Here is a 20598-nt window from a genome sequence, read left to right on the forward strand (position 1 = left end):
GGCTAACAGATCCAATTCCAAATGTATGACACCAATAATTTTCAATGCACGGATGCTTTTACATACCATAATACATAACATTTTATACCCACTACACTATTTAAATCCTCTGATTTATGAACCCCAAAAGTTATTTAAGTTATAATTAATGCATCCATATCCATGCAAAGAGAACCGATTATTAATATTGATTTATTGTCAAATGTTTGCCCCTAAAATGACCACAGTAAATTGGTAGGTCAATTTAATAATTACGAAGTTGCATAGACTGAAAAGAGACATGTGTCTATCATCGTCTGTTTTTACTGTTGATACAAAAGAAGGCAAAAAAAACAGTTTAAAGCGCTTTCAGATTTGTATCAAACTAGGTAAACGATTCCTTCTTGACCCCGAATGGCAGTCAGATCTCTCTTGGATCAAGAAGATGCTAGACCACATATTTAAAAATGATATCCCTAAATATTATGTTTTTGTAAGTATTCATCCAGTTGCTATTGAAACATCACTACAGATTCTGATAAAACCACGTCTTCAGGCAGAAAATTCCACATCATTATTGTGCTTACTGTAACAATTGACATTGCAATTGACTGCTGATTGACATTGCACATTGTTGCCTAGTTTTTGCCTATAACAATTCTCAAATCCTGTTTATGTGTTGTCATCCCCAATGCACTACCATTTAGGGTGTAAGCCTTGTAAACATGTGCATTCATCACCCGAAGTACATAACTTTGCATTTATCTACATTACATTCCATTTGAGTGCCCAGGTCCCCAATCTATCTAAACCCCTCTGCAGTAAAGTTTTATCCTGCTCACATTTTATTACTTTACAGAATTTTGTGTCTTCTGCAAACACTGAAACATAACTATTAATGCCGATTTCAAGACAGTTTATAAATGTGTTAAATAAAAGTGTTCCCAAAAAAGAACCCTGAGGGAAACATCTCCCCACTTTTGTCTAGCTTGAAAATTGACCACTCCGTTTATAAGTTGTATTTTGGATGAGCACAATATATATATATTTTGACCAATGTAATAAAGCCTGTTTTATTTTTAGTGCTTAACTCTACTTTGAATTTCATCATTGCTAAAATAAGATCCTTTCTTCTAGGAGAAGTCTTATAAGGCTTGTGGATTATAATTGTTAATACCCTTGGCTGTATTGATCTCCTTATTGCTACATTCATATATTATCAAATGTAGATTAATATACCACCATAGGATACTGTTAGCAATTCCAGCTGCCATCTTTTCACAGTTTGTGAACAGTGTCCTGTTTTTATATCCTAGCTTATTGTGCGCAACCATATCAAATGCCTTGGCAAAATTCAAGTAGATCACATCCACTGTAACACCCTGATCTTTACTTCTACTTTTGTAGAATGCAATTAAGTTAGTTTGCTATGACCCATGTTTCATAAAACCATATAAAATGTGTCCAATACCAATGTTCTTCCCAATGAATTCATGAATATTATCCATTAATAGCCATTCAAATACTCTCCCAGCCACAGAAGGTAAGCACACAGGTCTATAATTTTATCAGTACAAAAAAGCAAAGTATAAATTACTGATGTTGTTCCTTTACCAACATAATTAGAAAAGAAAATACTATTTCCCCTACTTAATATATCCAATTATAATTAATTTAGTAGAGATATGAAAAGTAACTTCTTCCATGGTTTCCTCTCATATCTTATATCACGAAATTAACTTGTAAGAAAAAAATAGAATCAGTAACACAAAACTAATTTCAATATAATATTGCATCATTACCTCTTATAGCTTTTATATCCTTTTTATGTCTCTACCTCAGTTCTAAATGCAATTATCTCTTCTTTATGTATGCACCGTGTATACTTACCATTTTGTCAGATGAAATTATGCATTACAGGGGATCGAGTGGTCCAAAAACACAGTTGTGGTATGGGGATGGATTCTCATGAGTCCTTAGCACTTTGAGCTACCTTGTCGTTTATATAATGTGCTATATGCATCTTGGTCTAGATTGCCGCCCCATCCAACTTTTATTAACTCGTAATGGAGTAGAGAGACGTCAAAGTAAGAAGAAAGAAAAATAGAAGGAAAAAGGGGGGGAGAGAGAGGATAGGGAGGTAAAATAGTCTTCCCGGGTTATGGGTAGATTCAACTTGTACCTCGCTTGGTATGCCCAGGATCCGTACAAACATATCCCAAAACCTGTAACCTCTAACATGCGTTCCATAAGGGGTCAGTAATGCTTGTCACTGTCATAGTGATCTGTAATCATGTCTAGTCATGCCTATATTTGATTATTTATTTATTTATTTATTATTATTATTATTATTATTATTATTATTATTATTATTTTATTTTGTATTTTTTTTACATCAGTGTGTATTATGTTCAAATTTCCTTCTCCCAATGTCCCATGCTTCTATTGTTTTAAAATTCCTGTTTGAGGCCATGTGAGCCATTCGTTCATATGAGCCGTTATGGGACACCTGTCTTATTACCTCCTCTTGAGTAGGAGCTGTTGTGGATTTCCAACCCCCGGCTATGAGTAGATTTATGGCTATCAGTACATGGAAGGAAAGTAACCTTTGATGTGCGGTGAAAGTGTTCGGGGTCATGAACAGAAGAAAAAACTCTTGGCAGTATTGTTTGAGTACTGAACATTCCCATCAGCCCTTCGCTGATGCACTTATCTGACGTCGTGCTGTACATGTGAGCCAATCTCACTGGTACTAGATACCATCTGGACATAATTTTCCTGATATGTTGTAGATGAAAAATACAGTGTGTGTTCTTTTTGTGGGCTCTGAACGCTAGGGCTCATTTTCCCTTAGATGTACCATGGTCTATGTCTTTCTCCCATTCTTTAGTATAGCTTGGCAGTAAGTTATTTGTGTCAAAAGTTAGTGTATCATAGCATACCGAAATCATCTTTTTTTTTTTTTTTTCATTTGTGCACATTTGTTCAATAAGGAACATGCCTAAGGTCAAGGCTGCGGGAGAGTGTACCTGTTTCAAGCTAGTTAGCTTGGATTGCAACTGGAGGTGTGGCAGGAACATAGCAGATGGTAGGCTGTAATCAAACTTTAGCTGTGGAAATGGTATTAGATTATCTGCTGACCAGAACTGATGCAGGTATTTTAGTCCCCTGCTCTCCCACCCTCTACTGTCGAACATGGGAAAGAGGTATTTAAAGCTGTGTATGGGGGTGGCTAGAAATAATAGAGACTATGTGTAGAATTATTCCTTATATTTGTCCCATGAATTGAGCATAGCCACAGTGGTGGGTAGTATGTGTGGTGTATGGTCTGGAGGCTCTTGGTATCCAGAGCAGGGAATGTATCCCCTCCTCTACTGTCCAATATGATTCTATATGGACCCATTGGGGGTAACTATTGCCGTCATGTGAGCTTATTGCTTGCCCCAACAGAGTGGCGTGATAATACCGTTGAAGGTCTGGACTCCCCAACCCTCCTTCTATGATTTTCCACGTCACGGTTCATTTAGGGATGTGGGCTCTTTGTTTCCATGTGATGAATCTGTCCCCTTCCCTTTGTAAGGTTATCAGGTACATGTTTTGGATTGCTATGGGAAGGGATCGGAACAGGAATTGCAACTTAGGGAGCAACATCATATTAAAAACCGCAATGCGACCCATCCAGGATATAAATTTACCTCTCCATCTGGTAATGGTAGAATAGATCTCCCCTTCCATGTTTTCCATAGTTTAATTTGAAAAGGTTATGGAGACTATTTGTGATTTTTATCCCCAAGTAGACAAGGAAATCGTCCCTCCAGTCGAATGGGAACTTTTTTTTGAAGAGCTTGAACGGTCTCTTTTTGTAAGTGTATCAGCATGGCTTGTGTTTTGGTCTCCACACAAATAAAATACAGTAACTGTAGTCAGTGGCGGATCCAGGCGGGGGGCAACGGGGCAATTGCCCCCCCCCGAGATTCTCCCCTGCCGGCTAATGCAGGGCTGGCATTGCCCAAGTGCCAACCCTGTAATGTGCCTCCCGACCGGGGAGGGAGATCTCTGATCTCACTCCCCAGTCCGCAGGCACTGTGCTGACAGCCGGCAGGGGAGGGAGTGAGAGAGGACCTGAGAGCTGTTACCTGCAGCTCCTCCGGGTCCTCCTCTCGCTAGATTTGAAGCGTTGCCGCGGTAACCACGGCAACGCTCCAAATCTCGCGAGAGTGAACTCTAGCGGGCTAGAGTTCACCTCACCACCACCAGACCACCAGGGAATCCCACTGGACCACCAGGGAATGAAATATGTCCCCCCTCCTCATCAATAAAGGTAAGAAGGGAGGGGGGACATAAATATATTAATTTTAATTAAATGTAAAAAAAAAAGCCTCCTTACCCCCCATACACACACTTCCACACACTGCCCCCATACACACACTACGCACACTGCCCCCCATACACACACTACACACACTGCCCCCCATACACACACTACACACACTGCCCCCCATACACACACTACACTCACTGCCCCATACACACACTACACACACTGCCCCATACACACACTACACACACTGCCCCATACACACACTACACACACTGCCCCAGAAACACTGCCCCCCCCATAAACACACTACACACACTGCCCCCCATACACACACTACACACACTGCCCCCCATACACACACTACACACACTGCCCTCCCATACAAACACTACCACACACTGCCCCCCCATACACACACTACCACACACTGCCCCCCATAAACACACTACAAACACTGCCCCCATACACACACTACACACACTGCCCCCATACACACACTACACACAATGCCCCCATACACACACTACACACACTGCCCCCCATACACACACTACACACACTGCCCCCCATACACACACTACACACACTGCCCCCCATACACACACTACACACACTGCCCCCCATACACACACTACACACACTGCACCCATACACACACTACAAACACTGCCCCCCATACACACACTACACACACTGCCCCCCATACACACACTACACACACTGCCCCCCATACACACACTACACACACTGCACTACAAACACTGCCCCCATACACACACTACAAACACTGCCCCCATACACACACTGCACTACAAACACTGCCCCCCATACACACACTACAAACACTGCCCCATACACACACTGCACTACAAACACTGCCCCCATACACACACTGCCTCACAAACACTGCCCCCATGCACACACTGCCCCAATGCACACACTACACACACTGCCCCCATACACACACTACACACACTGCCCCAGAAACACTGCCCCCCCCATAAACACACTACACACACTGCCCCCCATACACACACTACACACACTGCCGTCCCGTGGAGTCATTTGTATACCGAAGGACTTGTGAAAGACTTTGACTCCATGGCGATTGAACTATGTACATCGGATCTGAGCGCTATTCGGTAGGAATATGCACTCAGATCCAGGCTATCTGGGGATACGTTACACGAACCATATGCAATCGGTATTTCTGAATTTATGTATTTTAATGTATTCTTCTTATTATGTTTTAAAATGGTGTTTGTCTCTATCCTGGGAGATAATTAGGTTTCTTCCTAATTATCTCCGGGATAGAGAAGAAGGATTTATGGGTAAAATGGGAAGGGCTTATATTGAAGCCACTGCGATTGGCTACTGTCTAATATATTGTACAGTCTTCCACAAGGTCCCCTAGGGGAGTGTCCACCTTGTGGAGACCCGCATAAATACCGGGCAGGTAGCCCCCATTAACCCCTTAAGGACACATGACATGTCTGACATGTCATGATTCCATTTTATTCCAGAAGTTTGGTCCTTAAGGGGTTAAACACATTCCTGTTTGACCTTCAAGACGGAGCTTGGTCTCGTTTGTGGAGGGATTTACTATTGGGACTATTTCTAGCTGTGAAAGGATTTCGGATGGATTGCTGATCGGGAGTTGCCTTGTTCGTATGCTCCATTCGGGAGTTTGACGATCGGCTGGACTAAAACTGCATTTCTGGAGAAAGGGGATTATCTATTAAGCGGCGGCTTCACTCCCCTGGCGGTGAGTGTTGTAACAAAATGCAATATCACAAATAAAAGAGGGAATAAAAGAGATACAATGGATTTTGCTTTACAATACCATTTGTTACAAGAATAGATCCTTTTAAAAATCTAAACTAAAAAATGCTAAATGTATATTGTGAAATAACATTGATATTAATATCTACCACTAAATAGATAAAATTAGTAATAATTAAAAATAGAAAAAGAGGATCTAAGAAAAAATACAAATAATTATTGGATTTTATAAAATGGACCACCTCAATGAAAGTCCAACTGAAGCTGTCAAAGGCCTTCTCTGCATCGAGAGATAAAAGGACTCCTCCAATTTGTGCTTTGACCATGGAATGTATAATGTTTAATACTTTCCTCATATTGTCAGTTCCCTGTCTGCCTTTGACAAATCCTGTCTGGTCTGGGTGGATTAATAAAGGGAGTAGCACTTTCATGCAGTTTGTGAGAACTTTTTCGAATAGTTTGGCATCCGAGTTGAGCAGGGAAATTGGCCTAAAGTTTTTGCAGCATGTAGGTGGTTTCCCCGGTTTAGGGAGGGTCACCACTGTGGCTGTCAACATTTCCTGGGGCAATTTGGATTGGCTGATTGCATTATTAAACAGTCGTTGTATGTAGGGTTCAAGTGTTGTTTTTAATGATTTATAGTATATGTTCGTAAGCTCGTCAGGGCCAGGGGATTTGTTATAGGGCATGCCTTCAATTGCGGAGATAATTTCCTCTATTGTAATAGGGGCAGCCAGTTCTACCTTTTGGAATTGTGAAAGAGTGGGGGTCTCAATGGGGTCCAGATACCTGGATGATGCAGCAGTGGAGGCGTGCTCAAGGCTTTTATCATTTGAGAGATTATAAACTTCACCATAATATGTGGTTAATTCATTGCTAATATCAGAGGGGGCAATCAGTTTGTTCTTTCTACCTGATATGAGAAATGGGATTCTAGTTTGTAACTACAAATGGAGATTACTGTGTGAACCCATTCAAAGTTGAGAAAAACACACAGTGGTCAGTATGGTGGTACCAGATCCACCAAAAAGGGTTTGGACCCAAGAGCACTAAATGTAAAGGTAAAATTGTACGAGAGTATCACCCCAAAGGAGGAGGGAGAGACTCTATGCTTGTTTTGAAAAATGAGGGTAAAAGTAAATAATGAAGTAAACGCAACCTGTTAATACATTGTATAGGACAAAGATGAATGGGGAGTGCAAGGCCCTACCACTCAATAAAGTGTCTCCAATCATATATACAAAACAGCTACTTTATTAATGTGCACAATAAAAAGAATACCTCTGGAGACAAATACTGATTCAATAGCATAGAGCAACATAAAGTATCAGTTGTTATCCCTAGTCTTGGGTAGATCAACCAAAGAGCAATACTATTACTCAATAAGGTAATAGTCTCATAGGCTAGCTAAGAAGCTCAAATAGGAGTATTGCCTAAATGGCCAAATGAACTGATACCAGTAAGTCTGGAGGGTAGAAAGTAATTGGCAGGCTCATCTCCTAGACATCTAATGTAGCTGTACTAGGGCTAGAGCTAAAAGTCATAAACAGCATACAGGGCAGCTGAAGACAGAAAAAGGAGCAGGAACTGAAATTGAGTTAAACTGATCAGTGGTCAGCCAGTCTGCATTCCTTAATAATATCCCTAGTGCTCTTAAAAAAAACACATTCATGGGTGTTCTAAAGCTTCCCCTAGCTACCATCAGAATGAGCCATGAACCCCCTAGACATCCCCCCAAACAAAATGTCTAAACAAAAAACAAAATGGTGCAAAACATGCTGTGTCTCCATGAGTGCAAATAAAAAGAAAAATGTGAACAGGAACAAAAACTCGATGCGCGTTTCAGTGCATATCACTGCACTTTCATCAGGGGATAACCTTACCTCCGTGTGGAGAGGGTATAAATGTTCCAGCGGGCCAATCAGCGGCATGACTCGTTGCTCTATGGAATTACGATCAGGTGTGGAGGCACGGTCTATACGGGGCGGTGACGGTCATCCACCCGACAGCCCCTAACTCCTCCCCTCCTGTCCGCAATATTGCCGGATTCACAATCCTAGACGCAAGACCTTGTCATTTGTGGGTGGGATGAACAAACACATGGGCAGAGAGGGTGTACCTCTAGTTCGCTCAAAGATCCTCCCATCCTCGATATTTCCCTAATCACTAACATGAATTGGGCATGTCGCCAGCCGGCTGTGGGGGCGGTAAATGTCGTCCTGCCGATCCACCCTTGACTCCTCCCTCCCCGCCCCCACCTATGTGTTTCATAACTGCAATTAATGCAGGGGGCGGAAGGGAGCGGGGGGAGGGAGGTATGGTAAAAAATTAATCTCACAGTGTAGTATCCCTATGTATTGTGTTGCAAACTACACTCTCCCCTAAGATGCTCGAGCATAAGAGGAAAAGAGAGAACAAAGAGTGAGTCGTTCTTAGATAAGCTCATGAATTGAATCAACAGCAGAAAGAACGAGGGAGATGACTGAGATTCATTTGACATAACTACACTTATGCCTACAGTCTTTACACTGTTGGTAGGATCACCTTCTAATGATCACCTTTCTAATGAATGCATGAACTCATTGAAAGTAGAAATCTAAAAGTTATAACATAGAAAATGGGTAATAGCAATTTTTCTATTTGCTGTGGGTTCAACACCAGGATCCCCCTTCCGGCACAGTAGAGACCACCCTTCAGAAATACGGGGGAAACACTATAGTCTCCACTGCCCCTACCCACAAACTCATATTTCCCTCTTCCCCATCCAGCCTAATTATAATCATAGCCTGGGAACCCCTATAGGCCTTTAGGCATGTTTCCTGAAAACATTGCACAACAATATATGCTCACACAAAGGACTGTCACTGTGCGTGTGAATGTGGGAGTTCGCAAGTCCATATGAGAACATGGCCTGGGGAGGGGTTAGTGAACCTCCACAGTCAAGGAGAGCATTCTTGGAGACGGTTAATGGAGACTCTTATATGAGAGAATGAAAAATTACACTGTACCATTGTCAGAGTTGAGACTCCATTATCCATTAGTCCCCATGGTCATGTCCACCTAATTGCCATACCCCCGTCGGATACTGATCCCTCTTTAAAAGTGGTCAGGGGTGGCATCGTTTAGTATAACCCTATGAGGAAATTGTCATAGGATTTCGTCAGGTAGTGGTCAAGGGTCATCAGCAAGTCTGCACGCAGCTCACTACCTAGAGACCTCATGGAAAAAAAATAAAAAGAAAAAATTGCACTACTTCAAGGCCGTAGATTAGGAGGGGTACATGCTACCTTTGAGCAGTGCCTCGCTTGATAGCTCATTGAGGTATATAGACACGGCGTCTGTAGACACAGGGGAAGATAGTGAAAGGTCCATCAGGAGCATCTCTGATGGGCTGTCAGGGCAGTGTACGTGGATGCAAACATTATCAAGTCCCCCATAGCTATGGACTCTGGTATACAGCGTAATCGCAGATTATTCCTGCATGAGCAATCTTCCAGATCGGTAAATTTGTCTGTTCAGCCTCTCTCCCATCAGTTGCATCGAGTCTGCTATGGAATTATGTGCTACTGCATATTCATCCATCTTGGATTCAAATTGTGCAGTGCAGCCTCCAAGATCTTGGATCTCCTCCTTGGTACCTCCTTGGTTTCCCACGTTAGCGTCCCCTAGGGATGCGCCGCCAGACGCCCGGACTATTCCAATTGTCAGGTGCTAGTATCCACACACCAAGGATTCGTTAATTAGGGTTACGACAGGTTTAGCAATTGCAGGCGCACTGAGCTTCAACAGCATTGCTGGTATTTGATCAGGTCGGGACTGTTTTTTTCATTTTTAGATTATTAAGGTGTTTCTTAATGACGCTAATAGGTACAGGTGTAAAAATGAACTTGTCTCTTTTGGAAATTCAGTGGGGCCTGATCCACATGTGTTATTTATTAGCTTGGCAATCTTTATCTTCAGAAGGATATTGATACTTTAGAAAGAGTTCAGAGAAGGGCTACTAACTGATTCATGGATTGCAGGATAAAACTTACAAGAAAAAGGTTAAAGGATCTTAACATGTATAGCTTGGAGGAAAGATGAGACAGGGGGATATGATAGAAACATTTAAATACATGAAGGGGATCAACACAGTAAAGGAGGAGACTCTATTTAAAAGAAGAAAAACTACCACAACAAGAGGACATAGTCTTAAATTAGAAGGCAAAGGTTTAAAAATAATATCAGGAAGTATTACTTTACTGAGAGGGTAGTGGATGCATGGAATAGCCTTACAGCTGAAGTGGTAGTGGTTAACACAGTGAAGAAGTTTAAGCATGAATGGGATAGGCATAAGGCTATCCTAACTATAAGATAAGGCCAGGGACTAATTAAAATTAAAATGGGGTGTTACTAAGTTCATTTATAAAAGTGTACATTTCTATTAAACTCTGCACTTTTTGCAAAATGAAAAAAAAGAAGACACACACTCTTTACACCGAAAGCTTTTCAGCAAGCTAAAATGCTTTAGGAGTCTTGGAGTGTCCTTTTAATGGGCAGGCAATCTACATAAGACATATGAAATAGCTGGACCTTCTTACAAAACATATGTATCTCAGTTGAATTTGGGGTATATTTTGCTCTCTAATACACTGCAATGCAGTGCCAAACTAAAGATATGTATGCACGGTGCTGTGATGGGGTTAACTTAGACTAATTCCATTTAAATCATGCTATCTTTTTTGTTTTTTGTTGTTGTATTGAAATGTTAGCTGCCCTCAATGAGATAATTGCATTATTTCAGTTTTGATCAAAATAAAAAACAGACAATTTAGAGTGCAGTAAATTGTGCTCTACAGCATACGCATTCTTATTGTTCAAAATATATTATAGAAATTCATACATGGTGCCCAAACAGATTGAGTAGGACTGGATTCGCATTAAAATCCAATTTGTAGCTCATGAATAAATTGTACACAATTAATGATTTGAGATGTATTGTTAGAATCAGTAAGTAATGGTGAAAAGAAAGGTTAATGCACAAGCCGTTTTCAACATATTGCAGGGGAAAACACTTTGCACTTTGTTACAATGGTTTTAATGATTTAACCTTGTCAATAGGCATTCACATTTTATCCCAAAGCTGTAACCTTTTTTTATAACCTTATGTGAATGTCAGAATAATTGTATACAGTGCTGTCAGCATGTGTATATAAGAAAATATAACAGGAAAGAAAAACTGAAACTGAATCATGGGGAGACATCTGCACAAATGATGTACCTATAGCCAGAGAATTCTATTAAAGAAAATAACTTATTGTTCATTCATTTATATATGTTCCTTTAATCATTTTTATTTTGCTTACTCAAACTTTCTTTGCAGTTTTTTTATTAAACGTTTGTTAGGTTTTTAAATTTTGCAAGCAAATAAAGCAAAGTCCCCAGTAAATAGAGAGAACTAGGATGTTGTTATAACCACACAAGATTACAATATTGTGTATCGTACAAAATTATATATTGATTGTGAGCAGTCTATGTATTGTGTGCGTAAAAATAAAAAAAAAATGGAGAAACGAGAAATAGACAGAAAAAGAAAGAGATTTCTTTCTCTGTTAACTTCCTTCTCTTTACTGTGTGCACTCATTTATTCTTTAAAGGTATGTTGGTTTGTTTTCCGCGTAGGGAACAACATGCCTTGGTCTTTGGAGCAAGGGCTGGATGCACTAGTCAACTGGCATACTGACACAGTATTATTTTGGCTTTCTGATAATGGTTAGCGACTCTGTGTAGTGACCTATCGGGACTCACTGTCTTTGGTTCAGAGTTGGACTCCATTAGATCTTCTGAGGCAGTAGCCTTTACACAGGATGATTTTCCAACATGGGGACTGTTCTCCAATGCCTCTGAGGGGCAATGTTCTATTGTTGGGAGCCAGGAAGTGTGACCTTTCTCCACCGTCCTTTCTTTGCAGGGGTTTTCAATTGTTATTACAAGGTTTTGAACAGATTTTTCATTTAGTGCTATGAGTATGCCATTTCTATTTACACACTATAAAATGGTTCAAATACGAATGTCAGGCATTTGCGTGCATTCACAATGACTGCTTTTACCCTCTCTTTGTCTTTGGATTCTGTGTTAACTTGTCAAAAATCCTTGCAAACATCAATAAAAATTGATTGTTAAAAAAAAAAAAGAAAAGGAAAGAGATAAACAGAAAGGTTTGGAATGGGTTAACAAATTGTAGCAGAGGTAAATAAGGTATTTAATATTGCTCTGAATTTTTGAGTTTCTTGATATATGCTCAACTATTGCTGGCTCTACATTTAATTTCATATTTGCAAAATGTTCAAAGTGCATACAATGTAACCTTAAAATAATTTGGCTCATCTGGTTTATTCCAATAATTAAAAATGATCACGCTTATTCATTAAAGTGAGAATTGAAAGTGAATGCAAAGACAATTTCAAATTTTAAGGCAAATGTTAAGGCTAATTTGAGCTTAAATTTGAAATTTGCTTTGAATTCACCTTGAATTCTCACCAAGGTTAATTCGCCTTGAATTCTTATTTTAGTGAATAGGCCTGAACATTGCTTTGAGGAACTTACTTGCAAACTCCAGGCACCCAGACCACTTCTGCCCATTGGAGTGGTCTGGGTTCCAACTCCCACTACCCTTAACCCTGCAAGTGTAATTATTGCAGTTCTTTATAAACTGCAATAATTACCTTGCAGGGTTAACTCCACCTCTAGTGGCTGTCTACTAGACAGCCACTTAAGGGCACTTCCTTGTCCATAGCACAGAAAACCTGTGCTAGAGCGTCGCTGGACGTCCTCACGCTGTGTGAGGACCTTCAGCATCACTGAATTCCCCATAGGAAAGCATTGAAAAGCATTTTCAATGCTTTCCTATGAAGAGCTCTAATGCGCATGCGTGGCATTGCCGCGCATGTACATTAGGTCACCGCGGCCGGCGGGCCGGATCAGTTTCGTCCACCGACTGACGTAATGACTGGGAGGAGCGGCGGCAACCCGAAACCACCGCCGAGGGACAACCGGGGATTTTTTTTTTTCTCCCCTTCAGCAACCGGGGATTGGGAGGTGGGAGGGAGAGGGGTCCTGCAGTGCCAGGAAAACTGATTGTTTTCCTGGCATTGGAGAGTCCCTTTAAGATCAAATAGCACATCTGGAGTAAAAACAAAACTGGACAGAATTGTTTTTTTTTTTTTGTTTCTGTTATTTTAGACTTTTTGCCAGTCTGTCTTTATTAAATCTTTGTTTAATAAATAATTAGTATTTTAAAGAGAATAACAAAACCCATGATACATTATTAATATCAATATTTTACCCTTACCTTACAAATGATTACCTCAATTTAATATTTTTGGATAATAATTTCAAATGATTAAATATTTTTAAATAAACTTTAAAATTAGGTTTCCAAAATATTAAAATATAAAATATATAATATATAAACTGATCAGCCACAACATTAAAACCATCTGAATAATATCTTGTAGGTTTCCTTCATGCTGCCAAAACAGCTCTGATGCATCGAGGCATGGATTCCACAAGACCTCTGAACATGTACTGTGGTATATTGTGCAGTGGGGGCTCCATGGAACAGATATGTTGCTCCAGCACATCCCACAGTTGCTGGGGAATTTGTAGATCTGGAGAATTTGGAGGCCAAAGCAACACCTTGAACTCTTTGTCATGTTTATCAAACCATTCCATATGAATTCCAGGACCAAAGGTTTCCAAGCACAACATTGCCTAGAGCATAACACTAACTCCACCAGACTGGCTTCTTCCAATACATCATTTTGCTACAATCTCTTCCCCAGGTAAATGATGGAGAGTCACTGAGCCATCCACTTGATATAAAATAAAATGTGATTCATCAGACCAGGCAACCTTCTTCCATTGCTCCATGGTCCAGTTCAAATGTTCACATCTGAGCTAGAGCTTCTGTGTAATCGAACCAAATGGGCAAATTCTTTGCTTCGCATGTGCAGAAGTGAGCCTTGGGCACCCATGACCATGACATCAATTCACAGGTTGTCCTTCCTTGCACTATTTTAGAAGCACTGGAACCACTGCATACCAGGAACAACCCACAAGACTTGCTCTTTTGGAGATGCTCTGACCCAGTCATTTAGCCATCACTTTTTGGCCCTTGTCTAAGTCATTCAGATCTTTTTGCTTTCTTATTTTTCCTGCTTTCAACACAAGAAATTCAAGAACTGACTGTTCACGTGCTGCCTAAAATATTCCACTCCTTGACAGGTCCCATTGTAAATAAATTTTTTTTTCAAAATATTACAATAAAAAAACATTTTTCAAAATATTAAATAATTGTAAACGTTTATTTAAAACAATAAAAATTGTTCGACACTCTTATCCAAAAATATTAAATCAAGGCCTGTGCTTATAGGTATGCTTGTAAAAATACCTTTTATTTGAAATATATTGTTTAAGAATTGTATTTGTAATACAAAATTATGTACTTCATAAATTAACATTACAAGTAACATTTTTGATACAATTGTGTGTCTCGTGAAGTTAAAAGAGTCTTTTCATCTTCCATGCGCAGTTGAATGCTGGGATCTAATCTGCTCAGCAAATCACAGCCTATTCTTTTAATCACTAATTGCATTAAAGTTTTGAAAAGTAGGATCCACTTCCAAAATGGCTGAAATAAATGGCTGATCTGTACTGAAATATTGTCAGATCTTCAAGTGGAAATTATTGCTAATTGTACTATAGCACAGTTAACTCAAATTAAAATGTATTTGTTGGGAATATTATTTTAATGAAATTTTTGTGTCAAGAAAACATCTTTAAGGAACAACTAAATGCCTTTTACATTTAATTTGAAGCAACATAGATAAATGTCACAATAAAAGCTCATATAAAATCAATAAGAAAATGTCAAAGCACTTTCAGTATTCCATTGATCAACCACGCTTTCACAAATTTACAAAAAAAAAAGAGTTTGATAGTATTTCTATTAAAAACAAACTAGCAGGTTTCATACAAAATGTACTTCTAAGGAATACAAATGATAATGACAAGTCTCTCTCTACATACACACCATTCACATACACCCAGAAAACAAAACCAGAAGAAAATATTGCTTGCCACAGGAGACCCTTATGACATGCTTTATCACTGTCACATTTCCGCAAGATACACCTTATAGCTACATTGCATCATTTCCCTTACAAACAAAAACATTTTTCAGAAAATAACCTGCTGGGTGGTTTGTTGTTTTTGTAGGTACCATTCAAACAACAAACCATTTTCAGAATGTACATCTATTTTAAAGAAAAAACATATTCTAAAATTGAAAAATTCTTATTTAATTCTAAAACTTTGGATAATTACCTGCAATGTCCTAATATGTAGAGTTGATGTATTGAGTATTTAGTGAACAATCGCCATAGACAAATTACAAAATATAATATATATAGTTATGCACACATTGATATATATTCACAAATGCAAGTTAATGGAAATACAGACAGAAGAAGGACCATACTGGGACTAAGCAAACCTCCCAAGAAGTATTTTATTTGGCTCTTCTAGAAGACGCAGCTGTCTTTTGTTGTTTCTTTAAATAATCTCCACTAAACTTCAAAAGAGAAATTATAAAGATTGATCTTGTTATTTTATATCTTTTTTTCGGTGATGAAAACAATAGGTAGGTTGAGAGTTAGTTTTGAAATCTGGGAAAAGACACAAAAGTAACACTATTTATTTGAATGTATCATGTTACACAAATACACTTAGAAACTCTGAAATAATTGATACATTATTTAAACTTATTAAAATTAAAATAACTTTAATTATCCAATATAACTGAATCCGAGGCTGCTATATAAATGCTATATAGATGCTATCAATATTCTTTCCAGCCTTGTGCATAAGAGCATTTCTGGGAAGCTCCCACTCTACCTGGTTAGAATACTCTCCCCAGCTGTTCCCACCTCCTATAACCACCGATCCAGTACTAGCACGATATTTAGCATACCGCAATACAAAAATAAAGTAAAAAGCACCACAATTATGGAATAACCTCAGGGACACAGTCACATCTTCATTCAATCTAAAATCTTTTAAGAGATCTATGGCAATATACCTCAGCACAGAATGCACCTGTCATGGTTGAATATATTTATTACCTGTAATGTATTAAATTTATATATGTGTGTCTATATATAGTTTGTATATTGTATTCTTTAGTAGTGTATCCTATTGTAACAATGCAATGTTTTGTGGACAAAGACCCAGGACATACTAAAAAAAACGAGAGAAATCTCAATGTATCCATCCTGGTAAAATATTTTATAAATAAATAAATAAATAATGCAAATTTTGCATATTTTCTTTTTAGCAAATAATTTTATGAACATTTTCATTATTGGAAAAGATTAAAGAGGCAAGATGAAAACTATACAACTAAGTATGTGACGGTTGTTGAGTTAGTGACTACAAAGGAACAGAAGGTAAATGCAAAATTCTCTTTGCAAGTAAGATATCAAGGATCTATCACATTTATTGTTTCCCTAGGATAGATAATTAAACTCTCATTCCAATTTAGCACTTATTTCAAATGTTGTTGCTAGTTTTCTCAGCCAGCCATTACTCACTTAATTTCTTGTCACTATTGTTATTGAGTAACTGCTGTTTATTGACAGCAAATTTTCACCAGTAGTGACAGTGGTTTACCAGCTACTGCAACTTAAAGCCAGCCATTAAATAGTGACTAGCAGCTCTTATTATTCTCTGTTAAAGCCGTTAACCACTATTTAGCGACTGCTGCCCAACTAGTTCCCAACCTTGTTATTATTGTTTAACAGCTCATGCTAACTTAAAGGAACACTTCAAGCACCATGCAAGTCCTACATCTACTTACTACTTAAGAGCAGAAGTACTGATACTTTTGTCAGGTAAACCTCTCACTACCAACACTACCTCTCAAACAGGTAAAATAATGTTACAATTCTAAACTCTTGTTTAAACTTCACGTTGAAGCAACAAATAAATTCCTATTTATGATATGCCATATGAATGTATCAAGACTTGAGCATGGTGAAAAAAATATTATTTTGGCCAAATGATTTGTCTAAAAATAAAAAAAAATAGAAAAATTGAGACTACTGAATTTCGGTCTTATGGCAGTTGGACTTATGGCAGTTGGACAGAAGATACATTAGCTCTTCTGGGCGATCGGACCAGACAGGCCAACCTTTTCTCCCCACGTGCATCAGTGAGACTTGGGCGTTCATGATACTGACACCAATTCACTAGTTGTCCTTCCATGCACCACTTTTGGCAGGTACAAACCATTTTATACTGGGAATACCCCACAAGACTTGTCGTTTTGGAGATGCTCTGACCCAGTCATTTAGCCATCACTATTAAGCCCTTGTCAAAGTCGCTAAGAACCTTTCGCTTCCCCATTTGACTGATTTCAAAATATGAAATCCAAGAATTAAATGGTCACCTGCTACCTATTATATCCCAGCCCTTGACAGATGTCATTGTAAGGATATGATCAGTGTTATTCACTATACCTGTTAGTGGTTTAATGTTGTGGCTGATCAGTGTAGATCTCACAGTATTATCTGAAATACAAAAAAAGGATAGGTAGTGCTTGTATCTATATCTTAAACGAAAGAAAATACAAAAATATGTATGAGAAGAAGTGAGAAGTTAATAAACATTTGTCTCACTTTCTTTCATTATAATCAGATTTATTGAATGTGAATGACAAGTAAAGTGTGTCAAGAAAATTGTATCGCCTTCCCATATGTGATAAAATGATGCGTGAACCATCCAGATAAAATATATAAGCTATTTGCACATGGCTATTAGTAAAAAACATGTGAGTCAAGGTGTCTGCAAGAGAAATTACATCATTTAAGAAGAGCCAAGAGATGTCATCTGGATGCAATAATAATCCTTTTGTACTATGAATAATTTAGCCACAATATGTAGTATAGATGAATAGAAGATCAGCAGTGTTGGTTCAAAATGTAATAATTTGTCCACTTTGGATCAACCTTGTCTGACTGCATAGCTTCTGTGTGGATTTCAAGAACAATCTCTGCTTCAAATTATTTTTATTACTATTATTATTATTCTTAGTAGTAGTAGTAGTAGTAAATTTAGTAGTAGTAATTGAAACTTACATTACAGTAGAACATGATTTTCTTGTGCTGGCAATGACTAGTGGAATTTTTCGTGCAAAATAGTATAAGAACAGGAAAATGAAAATACAATTTATAAGTGAAGTGATAATAGTACTATATGTCAATCACATGTAGTAGCAACTAGTAAATCCCCCACATTAGTGAACATAATCTGCCTACACTAATGCAAAATGTTTGTTGGATAATGCATATGGAGCTACCACTCAGCACTATAATTTTCTGATACATATTATTTATTTCCTGTAGATAAAACTCATTATATTGAATTTCCGATGAAAGCCTCGATATTATATTTTCAAATGATTTAATATTTTTTGTCATTAACTTTTAACCCCTTAAGGACAAAAAATGATATATGCACACACACACACACATATATAGCACACACACACACATATATATATATATATGTATAAATATATATATATAAATATATATAATAAAATTAAATAGATTTTCTCACCTCTCCTGGGTGGTATATTTCTCATTCTCAGGTCCTCTACCAGAGGCCTGGGAGTTTGAGGGTTCTGCGCAGTATCTTAACTGTTCCAAGAACTGCACTCTTCTGGACAGCGATCTCAGATGTCCCACCTGCAATCTGTTGAAGCCACTCCCCCATCTTGGAAGTCATGGCCCGAGTGCTCCTATCACAACTGGGACTACCACTGCCTTCACTTGCCACATCCTTTCTAGTTCTTCTTTCAGTCTTTGGTACTTGTCCACTTTCTCATGTTCCTTCTTCCTGATGTTATAGTCACTGGGCATTGCCACATCCACCACGACTGCAGTCTTTCATTCCTTGTCTACCACCACAATGTCTGGTTGGTTGGCCAGCACTTGCTTGTCTGTCTGGATCTTGAACACCCACAAGATCTTAGCCCTGTTATTCTCAACTACCCTCTGTGGTATCTCCCATCTTGGTACACAATCCCAGCAACTTGGTTGTATCTCTCTGTGTATGCTGTTCCTGTTAGCATCTTGCATCTGGCTACTAGGTGCTGGACTGTCTCAGAGGCCTCTTTGCACAGTCTGCACCTTGTCCTTAAGGACATCCTGTAAGCCTGGGAACTTATGCACAAAGCGTTGTACGGTAAGATTACACACATGTGCCATGTACGACACATGTGTAAACTTGCCCAAATGCAATGCCGCCAACAAATTTCTTCCGTTGTCACAAACCACTTTGCCGATCTCCAGTTGGTGCGGAGTCAGCCACTGATCCACCTGTGCGTTCAGGGCGGACAGGAGTGCTGGTCCGGTGTGACTCTCTGCTTTCAGGCAAGTCAACCCCAAGACGGCGTGAAACTGCCGTATCCGGGATGTGGAACAGTACCTGGGGAGCTGGGGGTGTGCCGTTGATGTGGAGCAAGACGCAGCCGCAGAAGAGGACTCAGCCGAGGAGGTTATGGAAGAGGATGGAGTAGAGGAGTAGAGGAGGTGGCAGCAGGCCTGCCTGCAAGTCGTGGCGGTGTCACCAACTCCTCTGCAGAGCCACGCATTCCATGCTTGGCAGCCGTTAGCAGAATTACCCAATGCGCAGTGTAGGTGATATACCTGCCCTGACCATACTTTGCAAACCAGGTATCAGTGGTCAGATGGACCCTTGCCCCAGACATGCCATTACTGTGTGCCAGACATGGCATGTGTGCCAGACATGCCATTACTACCTTTTGCACAATCGAGTACAGGTTGGGGATTGCCTTATGTGCAAAGAAATTTCGGCCGGGTACCTTCCACTGTGGTGTCCCAATAGCTACAAATTTTTTGAACGGCTCAAACTCCACCAGCTTGTATGGTAAAAGCTGGTGGGCTAAGAGTTTAGTCAAGCCAGCTGTCAGACGCCGGGCAAGGGGGTGACTTTGTGACATTGGCTTCTTACACTCAAACATGTCCTTGACAGACACCTGACTGTGGGCAGATGAGCAGGAACTGCTTAAGGCGAGAGACGGAGGGGCAGATGGTTGAGAGGGGGCAAGGAGGACAGCAGTAGTTAACATGGCTGAAGATGCTGGACCAGGAGGAGGATGGCGGCTTTGAGTTTGTGTGCTGCTTGCACTCATGTGTTGATCCCATAGGCGTTTGTGATGTGCGATCATGTGCCTTCGCAAAGCAGTTGTACCTAGGTGGGTGTTGGACTTCCCACGACTCAAATGGCAAATGGCATCGCTGTTGTCAGAGGCAGACACACAAAAAAAATGCCATACTGCTGAGCTCTGCAATGACGTCATTCTGGTGGTGGCAACAGCATGCGTTGATTGGCTTGCTGTCTGGCTGACCCCGGGTGCCGATGCATGCTGTCTGACTGTGCCACTAGCTCCT

The sequence above is a fragment of the Pelobates fuscus genome, chromosome 5 (assembly GCF_036172605.1).
Source record: "Pelobates fuscus isolate aPelFus1 chromosome 5, aPelFus1.pri, whole genome shotgun sequence".
NCBI lineage: Eukaryota > Metazoa > Chordata > Amphibia > Anura > Pelobatidae > Pelobates > Pelobates fuscus.